The sequence below is a fragment of the Chelonoidis abingdonii genome, chromosome 8 (genome assembly GCF_003597395.2).
Source record: "Chelonoidis abingdonii isolate Lonesome George chromosome 8, CheloAbing_2.0, whole genome shotgun sequence".
Taxonomy (NCBI): Eukaryota; Metazoa; Chordata; order Testudines; family Testudinidae; genus Chelonoidis; species Chelonoidis abingdonii.
In genome coordinates this window covers 9585430-9605993 of record NC_133776.1, presented here as the reverse complement: position 1 = coordinate 9605993, position 20564 = coordinate 9585430, and the positions used below count along the sequence as shown (strand labels likewise).

General features: G+C 44.1%; 1 protein-coding gene across 2 annotated transcripts in view; it reads right to left on the bottom strand.

Moving 5' to 3' along the window:
* The window catches only part of MCF2L2 (MCF.2 cell line derived transforming sequence-like 2), a 318915-nt gene that overhangs the window by 78681 nt on the left and 219670 nt on the right, over window positions 1–20564 (bottom strand). The window lies entirely within an intron of this gene.

Below are 20564 nucleotides of genomic sequence, written 5' to 3'. Positions count from 1 at the left end.
TGTTTTACGAAATAGTTCAATCATCAATGAATTTGTAAGACACAGAAGACCTACAACATTCTAGAAAGATGTGAAAAGCTTTTGGTTTTTTTTAAAAGATCAGCTATTCAGTTCATTGTTCTTCATTTCTCATTGATAAACAGCTTGATGGAAAACTATACCGCTGAACAAAAACCCATTTTAGAAGGCAGAAAACTGTATACCCAGACTTTCAAAAGTGTCTAGTGATTCTGGATGCCTAAATTTCTGACTACAGGCTCAGATTAAGGCATAAGTACATGCCTAGAACCCCACTCTCTGGGGTCAAGTGTCTTCAGACTCTAAGCTTTCGTTAAAAAAGGAGAAAGAAAGTACAAGTTTCTAGTGTTTACTGTTGCAAACAAACAAGCCACTATTGAAATGTGAACTGAATGTAACATAGTGATGTTTCCTGAGTCTAAAGCCAGCCTGAATCAACAGCTCTGAGAAATGCCACTTCAGCTTAATAGCTTATTCACTGTGAAACCTCCTACTCTCGGGGAAAACCCTGACCACACTAGTGGAGGACTCTGTATGCGTATGTGTGTGAGAGTCCTCACTTTCAAGACCTCGTCTTAACTCTGCTGTGAAAAGGGCAGCAAAAGTTCTGACATACGAAGTCCTCTCCTAGGTTGCATGAATCCTCTCTCCTTCAAGACAGACCTCAGCCCACCTGAAGACAGGCAGAGGTGGTCCACAGCCTCATAAGACATAGCCCAGTGCTCTATGTCCCTGAAGTGCCAAAAAACCCATAGAGGGGCAGGAATGTCCACAAACTTCAACGCATGTTTTTTTCCCCCATTTGGGAGGATATCCTACTTGTTTCATTTGGGGAGGGAATGAGAATACTTTGTGCCCTCCCTAGGAATAAAGATTTAATGGCAATTAGGAGGCCTCCCTTTTGGGATATCCATGAAAGCCGTATACCATCGACTCAGAGGTCTGAACCCACCACCTAACTGCCTGCTCCTTCCACTGCTGCCTGGCCTTCTCAGGAACTGTGCAGTCCCTGCTGTCAGCTGCTCCTGAACTCCCACTCAGAGGGAGGTTTATTGTCCAACCCTTTCTGTCTTATAAAGTCCAAACCATATAGGAGCTTCCATGGGATTAAAGGCAAGAGTGGGATATGCCATAGAAGTGCAGTGTCCACACCCCTTGGTGGAGCTCATCTGGCTTCCCTCTGAATATAGTTGCCCAGGGGACACTTGTATCCTTGGTTAGTATCTTGCGCCACAGTGCTGAGGCCACAGTTAAGGTTACAAGACCCTTTCTATTCTGAATCGTAATTCTGACTCTCCATGAAGGACCAAAACCAACCTTCTGATTGGTCTGAAATTCCTCATACTTCTGGGAGTAGCGTGTTGGAGGTGATTTTTTTGGTGGGTGCTTCCTTGTTGAAAATCTGAAGTGAATTAGCTAAGCCAGTTTTCAGTGTGAGAGCTCTGGCTTTTGCAGGAAGCGTCTGGCAATTATTTGTCCATACACTTAACCTGAACTTGTCACGGAAGCTTCTGCCAGATCACGCACAGTGAATGGTTCCATTCCCTTGTAGTCATGGGAATGGTGCTATCCTATCTATCAGTTAGCTTCAGTGAGGACGAGAGCTGAGGGAGGCTGGTGGTAGAGGGGATTTCCCCAGACTAGGTCAGTCTAATGAACAACTGCTCTATTTAAGAAAAGGGAGTTTTGATCAAAGTGAAAGCGTGGGAGAGTGGGTGCTTAAACAAAAAAAAAAGCCTAAACCTTTCCAAGTGGTACAAAAGAATTAGCAAAAGAAAAACGATAAGCAGGTGACATGGGGTGTACAACAAACAACATGAGTAGAAAATAGCATCTGACGTAAGGGTTACGGCTTTAATCACATTAATGACAGAAACTCAGGGTCAACTTCAAAGGTACTGATTAAGATGACATAGCTGGCGTGTCAGTGAGTGGGTGTGAGTGTGAGAGGATCTAATTCTATTCTATTTGTTATAGGTTCCATGCCACTTTCATCTGATAGCATCTCACCACCTCCTAGTAGTGTATTAAATCAGTGTTTCTCAATGACTGGTCCGTGGACCGGTGCCAGTCCCTGAGATCTCCCTGTCCCCAAAATCAAAAAGGTTGAGAAACACTACATTAAATGAGGTGACTAACATCTGTAACATACGGTTTGTTCTTTCTCCCATCCTCTCCCCAGGGGAAGAATTGTGTGTGCAGTCTAGGGCTTTGTTAGGGTTTTGTTTTGTGGTTTGTTTTTTTTTTTAAGGACATGTTGCTGTTTATGTTAAGCTATATCTACATGGCGCAGCTTACAGCGCTAAGCTGTAAGGCACGCAGCCATAAGGCACGCAGCCATAAGGCACGCAGTGTAGCCGCTCTTTGTTGGCAGGAGAAAGCTCTCCTGTCAACAAAATAGAATCACCCCCAACGAGGGGCGGTAGCTTTGCCAGCGGGAGAGCGACAAAAGTTTTACCAATGAAAGTGCAGTGTAGCCATAGCTTCAGAGAAGGAAGGTCAGAGAAGTGCACCTTTCACTTGGAATGAAAGGTGCTGAGGAGTGTGACCCTGAGAAAGCTTTGTCTCCGGCACAGGTGAGTTTTATTATTACAGTAGATCAGGCCTGCACAACTCAAAGCAGTGAGGGCCATATTACTCCAAAGAAAACAGCTGAGGGCCAAGCCTACCCGGCCCTGCCGACACCCTCCCCCCCAGCGCGTCCGCAACAGCCCTCTGAAAACACAACACCCCCCCACAGCGCCGCCCTGCCCCCCTGAAATACTCCCCCCCCAGCACCGCCCCTGCAGAACAAACCCTCCTTCCTCAAGCACTGCCCACCAAAACACGATATTGAACCCTGGTAATATGTTATAGCAGCCCGTATGGTAGTATAATTAAGTTAAAAGAATAATGTCTTTTGCTAAAAGCAGAATGAGATCTTCCAACGTTGTAATCAATTGCCTGTTGAATGCATGAGGTGTGAATGAGGAAGGTGTGAAGGCAGCACTCCAGATAGCTGCAACCTTGGAGAGGGATGTAGCCAGACCAGAGATCACAGCAGGTAACGAAACGCAACTAGCCCCCCACTCTTCAAATGAGTTTCATGGTGCATTTGAGTATCTACTATGATTATGCTAAAAGTAGCGTACAGACGGTTAAGGAAATAGCAGTTCTGATCCGAGGCCAGAATCCTTGTGAAAAATAAGAATCCTGATCACTGGTTTAGGGAACTGTTCTCAGTGCCACAACCAGCACGCCATCCCCCCACCCCAAAACTTGCTACTCAGTCCCCGCCAGTGCGTGCTGCCCGACTCGCCGTAAGCATGAGATGACTTCGGACTCCTTCAGCCCGCTCACCCCCACCCCTGGCTTCACCCTCTCACCCCGCCGACTGCCGGCCTACCTCTTCAGCCCCCCTCCCTCACCCACCGCTTGCCTACTCACCCCCCATGGGCTGCACAGTGAGCCCACCTTCTCACCTCCCGCGGGCCGCACAGTGAGCCCACGCAGGCCGCATGTTGTGCAGGCCTAAGTAGATGTTTCCACTGTGCCTGAGGAGTGGCGTTGTCAATCACAGTCTTCATCCTAGAGCTTTAGGGAATCTTTTAGATACCCTGGGCCAAGGCCATTGAGTGCCCTGAAGATAAGGACCAAATCATTGAACTTAACTCAATAATCTCTAGGAGTCCAAAGGTTTAATTTACATGCCACAAAGGGTGTAGCAGCAGGAAAAATAACTAATAATAGGAGGTGCAAAGTTGTACCTTCAAGTAGGCAGAGTGCTCACTTTACTTTAACTGATTCCTTCTTCCTGGCATGTAAATTACAGCAGCTTAGACACATAACTTGCTGACATATAGTTTAAGCTACCTTTCACATCACCTGAATTTAGCCTGCAGAATTTAAGCAGCAAGCTTAGATAAAGAAGAAAAGGCATTGTTTGCCAAGGCTGCAAAGGTATAAGAGGAGTGAAGATTTCTTAAACTTTGAAGATTACTTGAATCAAGCCACCCACTCTACAAAGTTAAGGTCCACCATGGATCTGGAAGAACAAGAACACCACAAGGGTCAGGAAGCCTGACTTAGGCTCAGAGGGAGTGACAGATCTAACACAAAACCTGTCTACACTAGACTTTTATGAGACATCTCCAACCATTGCCCTACCAGAATGCAGCTCGGGGCAGTAGCAGAGGGAGGACTCAGGCAGTCACTGGCACTTTTACCCTTTATTAGATAGCATGAGTTTAAAAACACCTATACAAACTATATATATATATAAATAAAAACACCTATACAAACTATATATATAAATAAAAACACCTATATAAACTACTCTAGTTTACCAAACACAGCTGTCAGCAGTGGAGCTGCATTAGAGGGAAATTTCATCATAATTTGTGCAGACACAGTGTGCCTAAGCTATGGTCAGCAGAGAAAGGGTTGCTGATGATCTGTGTGTGTGCGTGTGTTCAAGCTTGAAATCTTCTCTCTTTTACCAACAGACGCTGGCCCAATTAAAAAAAAAAAAAAATTACCTCACCCACCTTAGCTCTCTAATAGCCAGGGACCAACACAGCTACAATAACACTGCATATTTATTGGGGAGATAGAGTTAAAACCTTTGTGAAATCTAGTGTGTGTCTGCTGGCTGGGTGAAGTACACTTTACTGGAGAACAGTAATATTTGATGTGTGAAATAGAGTGGATGAGTCTCTGAAAAGGAAATGCAGTGTTATAATCATGAGATGGCTCATCTCTTCCCAGCCCAACCTGGATGTCCCTGGTTATTGAGTAGCTCGTTAAATCAAGAAACTGGCAGCATATCCCCTACATACTGTGTACTTGGTGAGGTCTCAAATGCCTCTGACGTGTAAACCAAACATTTCAGAGACATAGATTAAAACAAACTTCTTTTATTGTGATCGTAGTCTCTCGGTGTGACTTCCACAAACAAACAGATTGATTCTCTGATGTTTGCATGGCAGGCTGCATTCCACAGTGTGCAAGGACTGACCTGGCTACGGCACATTTGTACTAAAGATAGGTTAAGGAATTTCTGAAATGTTTTAAAATAACCCTGTTGTCCAGTAGAAAACTGGTACCAGAGTTAACAGTGGAAGTGACAGCTTGTTCTGGATATCGTGATTGGGTAAGATAGTCTGAATAAGAAATATCATGTATGGTGAGACCGTCAGTGTCATCCATTGTTTAGACTGCAAACTTTTTTGGGTAACCATTTTGTTGCCTTATAAGCATCTAGTACATTCTGGGTGCTACCACAATACCAATAAATAAATACTGCTACTACCACCACCTCCTCTGTGAATGGAAATTCACCCTCCCAACTGCCCAGAACTTCTTGAAAATGTCAGTAAGAATGCAGCCCCATTTTGTTATTGTACACCCATCTCTATCTGCCTCCAGATCTCTCAAACTTGCAGCACACACTTCACTTCAAAGGTTTTCCTAACTCAGTAAGCTGTAATTAGAGTTGGGAATGCTGGAGTCAATCTGCCTGGCAAGAAAGCTTATCTGAAAACAAAACAAAACAAAAAAATCTATATCAAAGCTTGCAGGTTTAGGAGAGTTTACGGAGAGCAGGCAATGGTTTCAATATACTATATTTGGTTGTGCGTTTCAAAGTCTCTCCTGCTGGCTAGTCATTGACAGAGTCTCATGAAAGAAGATAGATCTTCAGGTCAAACAACAAAGCACAGAGTGCTCTTTTTCCATTAGATCTATACTCCAAGTCTTTATTCTCAACTAGCTGGATTTTCACAGGACGGGACAGTAGACAGAAAAACGGTACTTTTAGGCCTCAATCCAAAAGCTTCTATCTCCAACATTCAATCGTCCCTTTCCCAAAGAAAAATCACCTTAAATCTAACCAGATTCAAATCAGTATTATATCACAGTGTAAACCTCATTGCTCCAGATCCTCCTCTCAGATTTGCATGCCGGGAGGCGGGAAGGGGAGACAGGACACCTACCCAGGGACCTTACTTCTTCCAGGTAGAAGTGGGGGCTCAGCTATCTCTGGCTCAAGCCTAGCCTCTCTCTCCTACAATATAAAGTTAGTAGTGAACACTGTGGTGACTGTCACAAGTATTGGACCATAATGCTTTCATTGGTCCCTTGCACTAAATAGGCCTTTTTTGGCACTGGTCCAGGCGTAAGTTTAGCAATTCCCAGAACTAAAGTCAGTGCAACTTTGCAATTGCTGATTCAGAACAGAAATATGACATAACTGTCTCAGTTTTAAAACAGACCTTTTCTTCCCCCCGCTCCACCCTCCTAGAGAATTCTGTCCAATTCACACATTCCAGCACTCAAAGGTCAGAAATAATACTTAGCCATTTCCATATTGAGTTATATGAAGCCTCTCGAACCAACTTGTGTGGCAGATCGGTGTTATGAAAGATGGACCTGATCTAAAATCCATTCATTTGCGCACCTCTGAATTTAGAAGTTCCATTTTAAATCCAGATCCAAATTTTGCAGCTGGCCTTTATCGCTACACTTTAGAGGAAGAGTATGACTAAAGATGAACCTGATCAAAAATCCTGGATCTCAACACTCCAGAGGTTTGACGCTGGATATAAACAAACTTCAGGCCCCCCTCTGTTATCTTCATTTAATACATGGGGAAGAACAGAGAGCTTACGTGAATTGCCTGAGGACACAGAATAAGAAAACGGGAGAGGTGAGAATAGTACACAGAAGTCTTGTGTCTCCCAGAACTTATTCTGAAAAGCAGTAATTATGGTGATGGCAGGACATGCCACCATATGGTGCTGGGCTTGTCCCTTTCCCGATAACACTTCTTTAAAATGCTCCAGTCTGAGTCATTATTCAATAGTGATGGAATATATTGGACTGAACTAATGATATGATTGAAATTTATCAACAGAGGTGATCCTAAAATTCCCCAAATACAAACTATACACACATATGTACGTACAAACACAGTTACAACCTTCATTACAGGTGTTGCTAGGCTCAAAATAAATTGATTTACAGACCAGAATGGTGGCCCATTGGCAGCACTACTATCATGTTGAAAAGCCAAGTTTAGAGCCTAGGTGAGATCTTGCCAATAGACACTATGATTGAAGCAAATGCAGCATATTCAGAGGTAGGTAAGCCACAAACCTTTTCAGTAGCAATCTGTGATGCATGACTAGAAAGGGTTAAACATCCTGCAAAATAAATCACCCTCAAAAGATATGTGGGGAGATAATGTTTATGTTTTTTTGTATTTACATATGTATAAGTAGGGTTGACAATGTAATCAACAGTCTCAGTCTGTGCTGTATTCTGATCAATCAGAGGTCAAAAAAAATCTGATCATTTAAATGAACTGTAAACATGGGATATCTCAGTATTCATCTCTCTTTGAAATGTATTGTGAATGCTGGAGGAACAAGCAAATGGCCTTGTGTTAATTCATATAGCTAAGTACTGGTGATGGACCTCCTTCAAAGTCATCCTAATTACCTTTTGTTCCATGAGGAACTTCAACTTCTCAAAAGACATGAAATTGTATAAAAGATCCATGGGTCCTGATTCTGTCATCTCAGATCTGCTTAGGCTTCATCAGGGGAAGTTTGAGTCACAAGACTGAGGTCTCAGTTATGCTGGTATGCCCTGAATGTGATATTTGGACACTGGACTATAACCTATGAACTAAATTCTAAAGAAACTCTTTGCAACTACAAAGCTCACCATCTCTGCTATGAATCTGAACCTCAATGGACTGAACTCATGTCTATATGTATATTGATCTTTTAACCATTCTCTCTTTTGTTTTTTAATAAATTTTAGTTTAGTTAAATAGAATTGGCTGTAGCGTGTATTTGGGTAAGATCTGAAACATTCATTAACCTGGAAGGAAATGTGTCTGATCCGTTAGGATTGGTAGAACCTTTTCTTTCCTATGATGAAATAAGACTTTCAGAAATCATCATATTTGACTTAGGTACCTGGATGGAGGCTTGAGGCTGGATCACTGTTTTTTGGACTTCTGCGTAACCAATGAGTTAATAAAGAAGCTGTTTTATGCTGGTTTGGAAAATCTAAGTATATGAATATCCACCAGCTTTATGGGGATTGTCTGCCCCATTCTTTAGGGTTCACCTTAATTGAGTGACCATAGCTGGCCTCCACGAGAACCCTGGTCACAGTGGAGTCGTGCTTGGATATACAATACCACAGGTTAATTGGGGTTTTGGATCAGACTTGTCAAAATCTAATTTTGATGTTGGAGAGTTTAAGGGTTAAAAATCAGTTACCATGAGTGACCCATGAACAAGATCAGAGAAAGCCTGGAAGAGTTGTGCTCACAGAGGGGGTTGTCTTTTAAGAAAAACGCCGCCAGAGCAGGAACTGAAAAATCTGTTAATTGCCAATGATAAGGAAGCAGACCCAGGGAAAATGCTTGCGGTGAGAAACCAGCAGCTAGAACTTGTTCAAGAGCAAAATATACCTAATATGGAAGGAGAAGCTCCTGAAAGAGAACACTTGTGTTTTGAACATGAACAAAGAATGGCATATATTTGATTTCAGGAACTAGAAGCTAAGGCAAAAGTGGACAACTCAAGAGAATAAAGGAACAACAGGAACTGTAGCATCCTGAAAAACCAGCTCCTCTCAACAGCAAATATGGGGATAGAATCTCTCCAGTTTGTCACAATGTTGGTATGTTGTTTGACTCTAAGCAGTTGTCTGTGTGTAACCAAATTTACCCCAACACTGCCATCTTTTCTGTAAATGCTTTTACTGTGAGCCCAGGTAAAGGTAGGGCCATAATTTGTGCAGAGAATGTAAAAATCAATGGTAAAAGCTGTTTAGGGCAAATTACAGCTTCTAACATCACTCTTGTTAAAGCAGATTTTATCAAAGAGGAAGATTATTTACCAAATCAGAGTGTGAATACTGTAGTCCTCTGAGTTTACTGTACGTGTGCCTTTAGCCAGAAGCCATCTTGAATGGAATGGTATTAAACATGAAGTTATAGCTGGTGCAAGGAAGTTATTGCCTAAGGATCTTTTGATTGAGAATGATATTAAAACTTAGTTGATGACATAAACCAGTCACAGGAAAGAAATAATCTTGAACCTGTGTCTATTAGGGGCAATGATTTGCCTGTGGAGGGTTTCTCCGAATGTTTGTCTGAGAAAGATAGCTGTTTATCTGTGCAAAGAAGCAGTGTGTATGTCAAAAAAATTCTTAAGTGTCTGTCTGGTATCTGAGAAGTAAATCTGGCATTAGATAAGGCTCAGGGAAATGTTTCTCTAGAGCAAATTAAAGTTGGTAATCAGGTTAAAGCCCTAACTGAGGAAGGAAAGGGTACAGAATTAGTGAGTGATGACTTGTTGGCAAGTAAAGTTTGTGAAAGTAAGCCTGAAAAAAGTAGAAATCATTTGTTTAAAGCAGCTTGGTGTAGTGAGACACTAATTGTGAAAAGCAACAGTTTAAGTTTTGAAGGAAAAACTGTTTCCAATTGTTTGTCTGTTGCAAATAGCAATCTGCCTAATGAAGGAGAATGTACCGCCAGTCTTTTGTCTGTGGAGCAGACACAAAATGCTTCTCAGTTTATGCTACTTAAGAATTTGTCAGTTGGCCAGGAGCTGTTTCTGGATACAACTAAGGCCCAGGAAGGCAATGTTCCTAAATTTGTGTCTGCTAGGGAGAATGACATTGTAACTAGGTTGCAACCAGTTAATGTAATAAATAGTTCCCAGAGACCAAATAGTTCTGGTGCTTCTATTTTGCCTGTTGCTAATGTGTTGCTGGGTAAAGATATGGCAACCTTGTCTGATCAGGGTGATATCATAGCTAGCACAGAAGGAAAACATGAATGTAATTTGACTGTTACCTACTGACACTGTGGAAACTTGTAACAAGGAAGAGAATGGTTCTAATCTTTTGACTATGAAGTCTAGCAGTTTACCTGAAAGGGAGTTGTGTAAAAATCCTCCTGATGGGCCAGAGGTGATTCTGGATGTTAGTGAAACTCAGAAGAAGTTTGCTAATTTGTCTGTTATGCCAAAGTTGGTTCTGGACATAAATAAAGCTCAGAAAGAATCTGTTGCAGTGCATGATATCACAGAAGGAAAGGAATTTCTTTAAAGTCTGTGAAAAGGAATTGTTTCCATTGACTCTTAATGGGCCATTGTTGATTGTAAACAGTTTCTCTTCTGAGGAAAGTGTGTTAGGGTCTAATGGCCAGAGTCTTTCAAACGTGAATGAATCCACTGGCCTTTCTTCAGAAAGACCGAGTGTGGATAGCTTTGAAAAGATTTCAGATGAAATAAAAAATGTTAGAGAGTTTAAACAACCCTATAGGCTTAACCAGCTTCTTGGGGAAACAATGTTGTTGGAACATGAATGTCTCCATGTTGATTCTTTAAGTGAGCAGTCTGTGACTCAGGTACTGAGGAAAGATCGGGTTACTGGTTTTTCAGAGCAGAACAGCCTTAGAACTGAACCCATAGGCACCGACTCCGAGGGTGCTCTGGGGCTGGAGCACTCACAGGGAAAAATTAGTGGGTGCTCAGCACCCACCAGCAGCTCCCCGCCCAGCTGACCTCCACCTCCGCTCCACCTTCTCCCCTGAGCATGCTGCATGCCCGCTTGCCCCCCAGCTCCCAGCACTTGTGCCATGAAACAGCTGTTTTGGGTGGCTGGGAAGGAGGGAGGAGGAGGGGGAACACGGCGCGCTCAGGGAAGAGGTGGTGCCAGGACAGGGATTTGAGGAAGGGGTCCAATGGGGCAGGGAGAGGGTGGAGACTTTGGGGAAGGGCTTGAAATGGGAGTGGGGCAAGGGTGGGGAAAGGGTACAGTCAGGGCAGGGCCAGGGGGCACGAGCACCCACCGGTGCCAGGGAAAGTTGGCACCTATAACTGAACCCACAAGGATGCAGCAGAGAGGAGGCAAACTCTCATCTCTAGATATTTTGGATACGACTTGTACTCTCTTAGTGGACTTGACAACTGATTCCATGTGGAAGCAGAGGATGCGTAATGGAAGGACAAAAGAATCTTGAGTCTAACATGCTAGTGAAAATGGATGGTCTCTCTTTAAGACAGAGTCCAGCCTTGGAAGTGATAAAGCTTGAGGATCTGAACACTAATAAACAAGCTAGCATCTGTGTTGATGCAAATTACCTGACTGACTGAGGGGAGAAAGACTTGTCTATAGCCATTAGCAAAGAGGATGCACCCAGCCAGCCAATGGATTCTGCTACACAAACGAGTTCAGATTTTGACCCTACTGGACAGGGAGGAAGGGAAGGATTAAATCTTGCAAATAAAAGCCACAGGTTAACCCTAAAATACCAAACCCTGAAGGACGTGTTTAAACTAAAAATCTATGTTAAGGAAGACCCTGAGGTCAAGAAAAAGCTACAAAGGTTCAAAACGAATATTGTACAAGCTGACCTAAAAACAATTTTGAATGTACACTTGTAATAAATTTAATATTAATATTAATGAGAAGGTTAACTTTTGTGACTGTGGTGCTGATAGCAAGAACAGTAAAAATGTACAATGTGCATGATCTCTTGAAAAAAAAACCTTCAACATGTTAAGAGTGGTGAATAATAGGAACCCTTCTGATTACGCTGTTTGGTTCAACAAGAACACACTTTGTATTAAAAAGCCTAATAATGTTAAGGTTTCACAACTAACGCACAGACACATTTCTAAGACTTTCCACAGCAGAAAAACCACCACAAGCTTAACTACTGTCCACAAAGGGAAACTGGGGTACAACACCTCACAGCCTTCATGTATGGACTAAGTTTTTAACTTGGACCAGAGCATGCATCAATAATTTGGCCTCACAAAGAATTCAATGTAAACACAGCTCATATCAATGTTGGAAGGTCCTTAAGGTGTATACAGAAGCTCTAATTTCGCCATTCCACACCAGTCTCATGTTGGGGATGTGATACATGACTAGAAAGGGTTAAACATCCTGCAAAATAAATCACCCTCAAAAGATATGTGGGGAGATAATGTTTATGTTTTTTTGTATTTACATATGTATAAGTAGGGTTGACAATGTAATCAACAGTCTCAGTCTGTGCTGTATTCTGATCAATCAGAGGTCAAAAAAAATCTGATCATTTAAATGAACTGTAAACATGGGATATCTCAGTATTCATCTCTCTTTGAAATGTATTGTGAATGCTGGAGGAACAAGCAAATGGCCTTGTGTTAATTCATATAGCTAAGTACTGGTGATGGACCTCCTTCAAAGTCATCCTAATTACCTTTTGTTCCATGAGGAACTTCAACTTCTCAAAAGACATGAAATTGTATAAAAGATCCATGGGTCCTGATTCTGTCATCTCAGATCTGCTTAGGCTTCATCAGGGGAAGTTTGAGTCACAAGACTGAGGTCTCAGTTATGCTGGTATGCCCTGAATGTGATATTTGGACACTGGACTATAACCTATGAACTAAATTCTAAAGAAACTCTTTGCAACTACAAAGCTCACCATCTCTGCTATGAATCTGAACCTCAATGGACTGAACTCATGTCTATATGTATATTGATCTTTTAACCATTCTCTCTTTTGTTTTTTAATAAATTTTAGTTTAGTTAAATAGAATTGGCTGTAGCGTGTATTTGGGTAAGATCTGAAACATTCATTAACCTGGAAGGAAATGTGTCTGATCCGTTAGGATTGGTAGAACCTTTTCTTTCCTATGATGAAATAAGACTTTCAGAAATCATCATATTTGACTTAGGTACCTGGATGGAGGCTTGAGGCTGGATCACTGTTTTTTGGACTTCTGCGTAACCAGTGAGTTAATAAAGAAGTTGTTTTATGCTGGTTTGGTAAATCTAAGTAAATCTCTACCCCAATATAATGCTGTCCTCGGGAGCCAAAAAATCTTACTGCGTTAAAGATGAAACTGCGTTATATCGAACTTGCTTTGATCTGACGGAGTGCGCAGCCCCATCACCCCGGAGCGCTGCTTTACCAAGTTCTATCCGAATTCATGTTATATCAGGTCACGTTATATCGGGCTAGAGGTGTATATGAATATCCACCAGCTTTATGAGGATTGTCTGCCCCATTCTTTGCAGTTCACTCTAACTCAGTGACCATAGCTGGCTCCCACTAGGACCCCAATCACAGAACCCTTGCAGGAAAATCATGGCAGTGCTGATGGCCCCCTGGAAGACCTTGCAATCAACACACAAAAATGAATGTGACCTCCACTTTCCCTGTCCTCCTTCAAAAATCTTTCACTATGCATTTGAATAGCGCAGTGGATGCTCTATTTAAAATATATTTTCCATGGCGCATATACCCTGAATAATTCAATGTATTAAGTTCTCAAAACTGGTAGCATGTCTAGTTGCTAGAATTTGAACTGGGGGTCAGAGCCCTTGGGTTCCAGTCCTACTTGCAGGTCTGACGTCTTTGTATTTTTACTTCCTTTCTTATTGCGGAAGCATTACAGGATGAAATGTCAACATTCTGGCCCTTCCCCCAGACACATTTCAGCAGTTCCGTCTGTCTTGGAAAAACTCAGTCTGCCTGAATCATCAACTTTTTGCTTGTCACGGGGGAAAAAAAGGCTGTACATAGAAGTGATTAATGTTGATGACTTCATACTAAGGCCCTGAGGGAAGCTGCATGCCAGATATACCTGACTTGTCACTGAGAGTGTAAAAAGCTAATGATGAAAAGAGTGAGCTTTAAGAAGTGCCTTTGACAGCACATTCATATAGTCAATTTCATTTTCCCATGCGCCATTTATTCAGTTTATCCCCTTGCTGAAAATAATAAACATAAACAGGGGAATAGAAAACTCCTTATAAACAGGTTTTAAAAGAAATTTAACAAAACAACCAGCACCTAAAATACAAAGGTTGCTCTGTCAGGAACTGAGATTTTAAAAAATGAGTCATTTTCAAAATATTCCAGTTGACCGTTTCGCTTTCGAGTTTTTAAAAAATAATAAATCTGTAGAACCTAGTTTGCCATTAGTTGTTGGCATGGGTTCGGACAAGGGAGACCATGCTTAAAAAAAAATTAAAAAAAATTACTGGACTCCTTTGTCATTAGAAAAGGGGAAACTGGGGGGAATATAAAGGAATAGAGAGACAAATATGAAAATGTAGGCCAGCCTAGTTCTAACCATTTCAAACTGGCAAGTAAACTAAATATTAGTTTTGGGAAGTTGTTACTTCATAATTAAGTCAGCAAGTTTGTCAAAATAGGTCAGTGAATTAATTATGTGCCTTTTGTAAAATGACACCAAAAAATTCCATTTTTTTCATTTCAATGTTGTCATCATATGAGTACTTCCAGACCACTACTCTCTTCAACTCAATTCCCTTGTCACAACAATCATATATGAACTGCAAAAAATACAGTTGGAACAAGTCCAGAAATACACAAATTTAGGTTCCTACATTAACTTGGTCACATTGCACACATACAGTTCCAGAACTTCAGGCCTCTCATGTGCAAAACCAATCTTAACAGCAGCTTTGCCAGACAGTGGCGGATTTCCACCTTTTTAGTGATGTAGGGCTGCTGCAGTGACTTTTACATTCTTCCCTCCCAGCCTTGGGTGTAGGGAGCCTTATAATGCAGTTTTCAGAGTAGCAGCTGTGTTAGTCTGTATTTGCAAAAAGAACAGGAGTACTGGTGGCACCTTAGAGACTAACAAAGTTATCTGAGCATAAGGTTTCATGGGCTACAGCCCATTTCATCCAGTGAATTTGTTAGTCTCTAAAGTGCCACAAGTACTCCTGTTCTTATTATGCAGTGTTGTAGTTGGGATTACAAGTAGCAATTAGAAATGAGTCACACTGTTTTCACAGTTGAAAATTCCAGTTTGCTGTTTTAATTTATTCTCAGTTTACCTATTTAAATGGAAGGTGAAAATAGGACAAATTGATGTCCCTAGTGAAGAAACTACTGATCTGATGAGGCTCTTCAGAAATCTATCACCAAGAAGTACCACTTTCCACAGTGAAAGGGAACAGCGAAGGGGATAGACCAAACCTATCAATCCAACAGCCCATTAAGGAAGAGAAATGAAAACTGAGGGCTTGTCTACACTTACAGTTTTGCAGCGCTGGCCGTTACAGCTGTGGTCGTACAGCTGTGTACGGCCAGCGCTGCAGTGTGTCCACACTGACAGCGACCAGCGCTGCAGTGTGTCCACACTTGCACCAGTTGCAGCGCTGTTGTGAGTGGTGCATTGTGGGCAGCTATCCTACAGAAGCACTCGCCAATTTGCTGCTGGGGTTGGGAAGGGTGACAGAAGGGTGCGGGTCATCGGCTTCCTGTTCCCAACGACCCTGTGCATCGCTTCCTTTTCAGCCGTTTGGTGCCATTGTGAATCTTGCGCGTGTGCATTTAGGAAGAAGGAGCCCGATGCTGCTTAGAGTTCTGCCTGAATGCTTCCAGCACATCCCGTCTGGCATTTGATTCTATTCCTTAGCTCCAAAGGACAGTGAGAGCTAGATGATGAAATCAGATCTGCTGACCTTGCTGCGACACAATTGCGTTGGTGGCAGTGAACGGAGTGCTCCTGCAGCGTGGAACGCCTGCTTATAGGGCTCGGGAAACCAAGTACTGAGTGGTGGGATACAACATCGTCTCTGCAAGTCTGGGAATGACAAGCAGTGCTGCAGAATTAAGAGCAAGAGAAGCACCTTCCTGGCTTGTGTTGCTTGAGCTCGCCCCAACCTGCGGCGCACGACACGCAGACTCGAGATGCTGCCTGTCAGTGGACGAAGCGGGTGCTATTGAGTCGGAGCTGGGCCAAACTCCAGACAGTACCAGATCGGTCGCAAACCAGTGTTGGAGTGGAGAAGTCGATCCCGTTGGAATAGGGTGATGCACAGTATGCAGGGCCATTTCGCTCCTGTTCAGACGACCGTGACTTGGGGATGTGCAGGACATTGTGGATGGCTTGCCAAAGAGGTTTTCCTAACTGTGAGGGGCAATAGAGGCACGCATAATTCCTATCTGCAACCACCGCCACCTGCATCCGAGTAATTAATCGCGGTAAGGGGTATTTTCTCAATGGATCTCCAGGCGCTTGTGGATCACCGTGGGCGTTCACTGACATTTACAAAGGAATGGCCCTGGAAAAGGTGCATGATGCACGCTCTTTCGGAACGGGGCCTGTCAGAGAGCTGCAGGCAGGGACTTTTTTCCCAGACCCGTAAGATGCACAGTTGGGTGAGTGGTCGAAATGCCTCATGGTGAACCTTGGAGAGCACCCCTACACCGTTACATGCCTTGGCTCATGAACATATACAGAAGCTTGACAGGAGCAAGGACCGGTTCAACTACAGGACTGAGCCGGGCAGAAATGATGTGGAGTGTGCTTTTGGCCGTTTGCAGGGTGAGATGGAGAAGTCTCTACGCGGAAGCTACACGGTGGGAAAGCAGCATCCCACGCTGATTATAACCACGTGCTGTATCATCCATAATATTTGTGAGGGAAGGGTGAAACCTTCAGTAACAAATGGCCTCGAGTTCACGCCTGGAGCCGAATTTTGCCCAGTCAGAGAGCAGGCCTAATAGAGAGGCCAAGCACAGTGCTTCAAGGATAGGGATGCCCTTAAGAGCACTTTGAGGCTGAAAGCAACCAGTAGTTGGTGCCTTCCACCTGCAGTATAAGAGCATTGCTCAAAGCAGTTACTTGCAGTGGTTCATTGATTTGAGTTTCCTTAATTTGTTTACTTGATAGTAGATGTTACAGTTTTGTAATAATAACAAGGATAAAAAGCAAAGAAATCCTTTATTATTAAAAATACAATACAGAAAACAGAAAGAAAGGGGTACGTGATTAGCATTACACTCACAGGTTTGAAATATGTTCCTTCCTTGAGGGCTCTGCACTGCTGCGCTGACTTGGGGCACTGCCTGACTCTGCACTTGGGGCATCTGCTGCTCGCACTTGGGATTAAATGCTGCATGGTGGATGGGTAGTGATGCATTGGGTAAAAGTCGATAGTTATCAGGGCTGTGAGGTGAACGTACTGGTGTTGGGAGCAGTTGGTGGTGGTAAGCACAAGATGCTTGGAAGGCGTGTTTGAGGAAACATTGGGCGACAATGCTGACTGAGTTTGGGATGGACTGAGGCAAGTCCACGGTAGTGGTCGCCTGCATGTCTACTCCATTGGTCTAACAATCTCAACACGGGCTCGTGGGGAGAGGGTTGGCTGGGTCCCTGTCTGGCTTTCAGTACCTGCTGGCCAGGGGCGTAAGGCAGACCAGTGCTGGGGAAAAAAATCACAGAGAAAATTCACCCAGTCCCCAGGACAGAGCAGCCAGTGGCCACTGATCATAGAAAACGTAGGACAGGGCTGGTTAGCACCCACCAGGGACACTCAGCAAAGTGCATTGGGGGTGGGGGGCAGCAAGCCCAGGGCCTCTCCCCCAGTCCCAGGAAACTGACCCCTTCCAGCTGCCCCCGGCTTTGTCTCTTTCCCGGCCCAGCAGGGCACCTGGTCTGTTCTCCAGCACGTCTGCTGATCTTGCAGTGCAGGGGGCCCGTCAGTTTACCACCCTTGCGCGGCTACAGGTGTGTCGCGTCTCTGCAGACCGTCGGCCATCACCCCTGCCCTCTAGGATCGCTGCACCTTATCCTGCATCACCTAGCTACGAGTCGCACAGAGGGGAAACTGAGGCACACACCATATACAGAGACAACGTGAGAACATTCCACTTCGCCTGGGAGTGATGCCTCCCCAGGGGCGGGAATGCAAAGACACTGGTGTTGCTGGGCACTGGGAGCACTGACTCTCCCACCGGAGCCTCAACCCCAGCCTGCTGCAGCCCCTGGCAGCTCCGGCTGTGGGTTGCCAGCTGAGAAAAAGGGACTGCAGCCGCCCAAGCACGCGGCAAGCCCTAGCGTGGGGAGACACCCCGAACCCAACTGGGATGAGACACAGGCCTGGTGCGTGCTCCCAGCTCTGGGGTGGGGGCTGCAGCGCGTCAGCCCCCTTAGGGTCACACTGGCTTGTTGGGGGGAGCCCCCCGGCCTCCCTCGGTTGCTGAGCTGAACCTCAGAGCCGCCGGCCCCTGCAAAGTCCAGCTGGACGGGGACACCTGGGGGAGACTTGAGTGACCCAGCCAGCGCTCTGAGGACACCCTGGGTGTCACGGAGCAGAAATTACACAGCCGGTCCCTCGGGTCACTTCAGAGCCTAAGAGCTCGTCAGACCCCCACTTGAGCCCCAGTCCGAGAGCTGCGGCAAGCCCCGGCCCTTTCCCGGCCGGAGCTCCGCAAGCCCCGCTCTCCCGCTCGGAACCCTCCCCGCTCCCGTGGAGCGTGGCAAACCCGCTCTCCGCGCCGGAGCACCGGCAAGCCCCGCTCTCCGGCCGAGCTCCGGTAAGCCCCGCTCTCCCGCTCTCGCCGGCCGGAGCGCGGCAAAGCCCTCTCTCCCGCTCTCCCAGACGGAGCTCCGGCAAGCCGCTCTCCCCGCTCTCCGGCCGGAGCTCCGGCAAGCCCTCTGCTCTCCGGGCAGCTCCGGCAAGCCCGCTCTCCTCCTCTCCAGGCTCTGACGCCCAGGGCAGTGGAGTGCTAAGCCTGACCAGAGAGGCTGAAAAGGAATGCTGGGATAAGTCCTAATACCCTGGAGGCCAATAAAAATGCTGGTGAGTGTCCACACCTGATGACCAGCGCTGCATCACCAGCGCTGGTCTCGCTACACCGGAAGCAGACCCAGGTGTACAGCCAGTGCTGCAAACAGGGAGTTGCAGCGCTGGCTGAGCTTTTAAGTGTAGACACCTGCTAAGTTGCAGCACTGTAACCCCCTGGCCAGCGCTGCAACTTGCAAGTGTAGACAAGGCCTGAGACTTGTTTTTAATCTTAGATAACCAAACCATTGAACTCTGGCAGAAATCACAAAAAAATAAATTTTGGGGCGTAGAGGGATAGGAAAAGTGTATTTTAAATTATGTATAGATTTTTCTTTATTACTGTTATTTAAACATCACTTAGGTAGCATGGTAAAACTACACAGCACTCTACAAATAAGTTCCCTGGCAGAGAGAGTTAGCCATTACAAAGAATCACATTTTGTATTGCTACAGGATTGGAGAGAACTAAAAAGTGTCTGGGAAGGAGACTACAAGGCCCTAGTAATATTAAGAAACTCAGCAGACATAATAAAAAAAAAAAAGTGAAAGGTCCTTTAGACCTTTAAAGATTTCCCCTAATAAAATCCACCAAAGGAAAGCAACATAATTTAGCAGGCTGGAAAAGGAGTTCTCACCCTGGTTCTGCCTGTACCTTGCTGTGTGTCCTTGGCATGACAATTAACGTCCCTAGTTGGCTCCATTTCATTATTTACAACATGAAGAAATCACTTATTTCACAGATGTGTTGTTGAGATTAATTGGTTAATGATTGTAGAGGTATATGAGCATTAAGGATTATTATGATCAGTATGAAATTCTCTGTTAAGTTGCTGACACTGGCAGATATCAGTCACATTCAGTATCATAGTCACATGAAAAAAATAAAGGTAGGCTAACATCATAAGCCTGTGCTCTTATAGCTTGGCATTTAATAGCACATCTCCAATTGCCACATCTATTTCCTTTTAGAAGCACCTGGCACAGTGTAAGAGAGACAGTTTAACTTCATCCTACTGAGTTATTTCCCCTATGTATTTTTCCTTTGTGAGAAAATTTGGGTCAGATCTTGTAGTGCCTTTTTTAAAAACAAAAATCACTCTTATGGCTTTATTAAAAAAAAATCACATCTGAAACGTTTACATGTATTTCTCTTTCTTTAAACCAATTATTCCAAATCAATCATTGCCTGAGAATGATTTAACTTTGACCTACAAGCATTAAAAGTGATACCCTCAGGTCAGTTTAAATTGTGTTTTTTGTAAAAACCAGGGGATCAATTTCAAAAGTGCTTGGCACCTACTGTTACCAGCAGCCAGCACCTTTGAATATGATGCCCAGAAAAGATCAATAGAAATATTTCCACTGGTTTTTAAAAGTCAGTTTTAAAACAGTTTTTCTAAACACTCCTCTCCCTCAAATTTCCAACCCAAACATTGCCACACCATGCTGGTGCACAAACGTCAGAATTAAACTGGTTTCCTTGTCTAATAAGAGAAATACGATAAGAAACCAGCCCCACCAATGGCAAGTTAAGGAATCTGATTGTCAAAGTCTTACCACATAACTGATGTAATTTATGGTCACTTACACAGGGCAAGCCAATTTCCCCATGTTTTAAACTTTGAAAGGGAACATTTTATCTTTTAGAGTTCTTCCCTGCTTGCCAGTTTTGTTAAAGAGCATAAGGGAGGGCACAGGAATCATTTGTATAGTGGGGGTGCTGAAAGCCATTGACCCAAACCATAAACCCTGTATATAATAGAAATCACTTCAAGCCAAGGGGTGTGGCAGCACACTTAGTACTGAAAAGTACTTTCAGAAAGCACCAGGATTACCAAGCAAGAGACTCTCTCATCATTGCAAACGCTCACGGCTCTGTGAGAAGAGCGAAGGGGTTCGAGTAACGCCACAGGAGCCACAGCTCTATT